Here is a 5,265-nt window from a genome sequence, read left to right on the forward strand (position 1 = left end):
GGGGAACCAGCCCATAGTGGGCTGGTGCGCCCCCCTTGGCCCACCCCATGCGCCTAGGGTTGGGAACCCTAGGGTGGGGGGGCACCCCACCTGGCTTGGGGGGCACTCCACCCCTTGGCCGCCCCCCCTAGGAGATCCCATCTCCTAGGGCCGGCGCACCCCCTAGGGGGCCTATATAAAGGGGGAGGGAGGGGCAGCCGCACCCTTGAGTCTTGGCGCCTCCCTCTCCCCTGCTACACCTCTCCCTCTCGCAGTAGAACGGCGAAGCCCTGCTGCGGTGACCCCTGCATCCACCACCACGCCGTCTTGCTGCTGGATCTTCATCAACCTCTCCTCCCCCCTTGCTGGATCAAGAAGGAGGAGACGTCACGCTGACCGTACGTGTGTTGAACACGGGGGTACCGTCCGTTCGGCGCTAGGATCTCCGGTGATTTGGATCACGTCGAGTATGACTTCCTCATCCCCGTTCTTTGAACGCTTCCGCGCGTGATCTACAAAGGTATGTAGATGCAATCCGATCACTCGTTGCTAGATGAACTCATAGATGGATCTTGGTGAAACCGTAGGAAATTTTTTGTTTTCTGCAACATTCCCCAACAGAGCTTAGCTCAATGTCTGACCACGACAGAAGATATAGAAGAGATGAGTGTCATCCCCTATGCCTCAGCCATAGGGTCTATTATGTATGCCATGCTGTGTACCAGACCTGATGTAAACCTTGCCGTAAGTTTGGTAGGTAGGTACCAAAGTAATCCCGGCAAGGAACACTGGACAGCGGTCAAGAATATCCTGAAGTACCTGAAAAGGACTAAGGACATGTTTCTCGTTTATGGAGGTGACGAAGAGCTCGTCGTAAAGGGTTACGTCGATGCTAGCTTCGACATAGATCTGGATGACTCTAAGTCACAAACCGGATAGGTGTATATGTTGAATGGTGGAGCAGTAAGCTGGTGCAGCTGCAAGCAGAGCATCGTGGCGGGATCTACATGTGAAGCGGAGTACATGGCGGCCTCGGAGGCAGCGCATGAAGCAATTTGGGTGAAGGAGTTCATCACCGACCTAGGAGTCATACCCAATGCGTCGAGGCCGATCAAACTCTTCTATGACAACACTGGAGCTATTGCACTTGCCAAGGAGCCCAGGTTTCACAAGAAGATCAGGCACATCAACCGTCGCTTCAACTCCATTCGTGAAAATGTTCAAGATGGAGACATAGATATTTGTAAAGTACATACGGACCTGAATGTAGCAGATCCATTGACTAAACCTCTCCCTAGAGCAAAACATGATCAACACCAGAATTCCATGGGTGTTCGATTCATCACAATGTAACTAGATTATTGACTCTAGTGCAAGTGGGAGACTGTTGGAAATATGCCCTAGAGGCAATAATAAAAGGATTATTATTATATTTCCTTGTTCATGATAATTGTCTTTTATTCATGCTATAATTGTGTTATCCGGAAATCGTAATACATGTGTGAATACATAGACACCAACATGTCCCTAGTAAGCCTCTAGTTGACTAGCTCGTTGATCAACAGATAGTCATGGTTTCCTGACTATGGACATTGGATGTCATTGATAACGTGATCACATCATTAGGAGAATGATGTGATGGACAAGACCCAATCCTAAACATAGCACAAGATCGTATAGTTCGTTTGCTAGAGTTTTTCCAATGTCAAGTATCTTTTCCTTAGACCATGAGATCGTGTAACTCCCGGATACCGTAGGAGTGCTTTGGGTGTACCAAACGTCACAACGTAACTGGGTGACTATAAAGGTATACTACGGGTATCTCCGAAAGTGTCTGTTGGGTTGACACGGATCAAGACTGGGATTTGTCACTTCGTATGACGGAGAGGTATCTCTGGGCCCACTCGGTAATGCATCATCATAATGAGCTCAAAGTGACCAAGTGTCTGGTCACGGGATCATGCATTACGGTATGAGTAAAGTGACTTGCCGGTAACAAGATTGAACGAGGTATTGGGATACCGACGATCGAGTCTCGGGCAAGTAACGTACCGATTGACAAAGGGAGTTGTATACGGGGTTGCTTGAATCCTCGACATCGTGGTTCATCCGATGAGATCATCGAGGAGCATGTGGGAGCCAACATGGGTATCCAGATCCCGCTGTTGGTTATTGACCGGAGAGCCATCTCGGTCATGTCTACATGTCTCCCGAACCCGTAGGGTCTACACACTTAAGGTTCAGTGACGCTAGGGTTGTATGGATATGAGAATGCAGTAATCCGAAAGTTGTTCGGAGTCCCGGATGAGATCCCGAACGTCACGAAGAGTTCCGGAATGGTCCGGAGGTGAAGAATTATATATAGGAAGTGCAGTTTCGGCCATCGGGAGAGTTTCGGGGTCAATGGTATTGTACCGGGACCACCGGAAGGGTCCCGGGGGTCCACCAGGTGGGGCCACCCATCTCGGAGGGCCCCATGGGCTAAAGTGGGGAGGAAACCAGCCCATAGTGGGCTGGTGCGCCCCCCCTTGGGGCCCCCATGCGCCTAGGGTTGGGAACCCTAGGGGAGGGGGCGCCTCCACTTGCCTTGGGGGGCACTCCTCCCCCTTGGTCGCCGCCCCCCTAGGAGATCCCATCTCCTAGGGCCGGCGCACCCCCCTAGGGGGCCTGTATAAAAAGGGGGGGAGGGCAGCGGCACCCGAAAGTCTTGGCGCCTCCCTCTCCCCTGCTACACCTCTCCCTCTTGCAGTAGAACGGCGAAGCCCTGCTACGGTGACTGCTGCATCCGCCACCACGCCGTCGTGCTGCTGGATCTTCATCAACTTCTCCTTCCCTTTGCTGGATCAAGAAGGAGGAGACGTCACGCTAACGGTACGTGTGTTGAACGCGGAGGTTCCGTCCGTTCGACGCTAGGATCTCCGGTGATTTGGATCACGTCGAGTACGACTCCCTCATCCCCGTTCTCTTGAACGCTTCCGCTCGTGATCTACAAAGGTATGTAGATGCATCCGATCACTCGTTGCTAGATGAACTCATAGATGGATCTTGGTGAAAACATAGGAAAAAAATTGTTTTCTGCAACGTTCCCCAACAAAAAACATAGGGTTCTCCAACTTATGCTATTTTGCAGGCAACTTCGTGAGAAAAAAAACATGAGCAACTTGCATAGATTTGTGAGCAAACTGTCTGATATGCCCCCTATGCAACTTCTGACCCCTCTAGTAACTCGATCTCACACTGTGAGCAACTCCTACTCATCTTGTGGCTATGCAACTATACATATCTGCAAAGAGCGACCGCGCTAGCAAAATTGAATGCAACTGCCCCTAGCAAAATTCACAAAATTGTTTCTAGCAAGATCCAAAAGGTTTCGAGCAAGATCCGAAAGCAAATGTCCCGAATAAAATATCCAAAGCAACTGGCCTAGAAAATCAAAGCAACTGTATTACTAAAAACAAAATGCAAAACTATTCTACAAAACCAAGCAATTATCCTAGCAAAACCAAGCAACTCTCCTAGCAAATCCAAGAAACTGCATTACCAAGAAACACAATGCAAAATTGTCCTAACAAATCCAAGCAACTATCCTAACCAAATCATGCATCTGCATTATGATACGATGCAACTCTTCTAGCAAATCCAAGCAACTGCTTTGTCCCCATAATTCACATAATTGCCTATCTATTGTCCGCAAAAAGTTGTCTCGGTGATTTAAATAAAAATGTCCCTGGTTGCCTCTCGATCCTCCCTATAATCCACATAATGGCCTAGAATGTTGCGTACATAATTTCCCAACGAATTTGATGGGGAAAATGCCTCCCATGTACCAATCCCTCTTACTCTCCAACGAATTTGTACGGATTTGATGGGGGGGGGGGGGAAATGGGCATCATCCATGCTCACCTTCATTTAGTGAGTCCCCCTTGAGATGCAACGTCCTCTCCACCTTTTCTCTTAGAGACACTCACCGCCAGCATGCTCTTTCGGTAGTTGCACATGGGCCGCCGCCCGACAACCTGCACCCTGGCACGAGAACACCCCCACGATCAGTAGCCGGCAACAATGCATCCAATTTGAAAGGAAAAATCATATGAGGTTTATACGAAATTGTTTCAATAGTTTTGCATCTTCACAAGTTTCCGGATGGGTTATAATCCCTCCATCTCAAAATAAGTGTCTCAACTTTAGTCAAATATATGAGGTTTCTCAATTCTCCTTTGCATACTAGTAGTAGTATGCAATTGTAGACATAAGAGCATTAGCATAGCAAGTTGCACATATGACATGCATCTGGACAAGGCCCCTTATTCAAACCATAGAGACAATTGATCAAGCATATAGTGTGCACTCATAAAAAGTTACAAGGAATAGCCGTGCTCACACCTTGGAGATGAACCAGGATTGTAGAAGGTTTTTTCTCACAGCACATGATGTGCACTAGATTGAATGGGGGATGCCATCATGTCGATGAAGGTGTTCTTCGCTGCCGGCTCGTTGTGCGACCCCGCCGGCAGGCGAGCTCCAGCCCTACCAACGCATGCAATCCAAGGCTGCTATCTAAAACCTAATTCCAAGTATGACATCAACTTAATTGCAGGCATCTAAAACCTTTAGAAATTGGTCAAACTATGGTCTTGTTAATGTTTCTACTCATGACAATTGGGCAATTGGATAATGTTTTTAGGAAATTGTATGATTGATCAGGTGCAACTATGTTATCTTTTTATTATGTACAAAAAAGATCCAAATTGTGTAGGGAAACCATGGTACCTTATTTTTTGCGTTTTTATTGCTTTTGTTGTGTGGTAGTTCTTCCCAAATCACATCGTGTTATATTTATGGTGCTTTGTAATTTATGGCCTGAAGTTGCTCTATTCTACTTCAAAGTTGCTCTATTCCTAACTAACCCATTTTCACAAGTAGGATGATGCGGATGATGTCTTCGTTCTACAGGAAAGAACCAATCACGTCGTACAACTATGCAACTTCTGATCCATTATTGGGGAACTCTTTATAATATCTTATGCAACTGCGATGACACCCCCCCCCCCCTCCACACACACACACAATAACTTGTCCAATTTCTAGTACTGTATTCAGGAAACTCTTCATGTCTTTTTGTGCAAATTCCTATCGCAAAAAAGCACTTACAAAAAGATTGTTACTAGGCAACTCCACTCGACAAATAGAAAAACATGGAAAACCGGGACACTTCTAATCCACTCCTAGGCAACTCCTTCTGACATTTTGTGCAACTCTAGTCACAACCCTGGGCACTACCCTCCA

This window comes from Triticum dicoccoides, chromosome 2A, assembly GCF_002162155.2.
Source record: "Triticum dicoccoides isolate Atlit2015 ecotype Zavitan chromosome 2A, WEW_v2.0, whole genome shotgun sequence".
Taxonomy (NCBI): Eukaryota; Viridiplantae; Streptophyta; class Magnoliopsida; order Poales; family Poaceae; genus Triticum; species Triticum dicoccoides.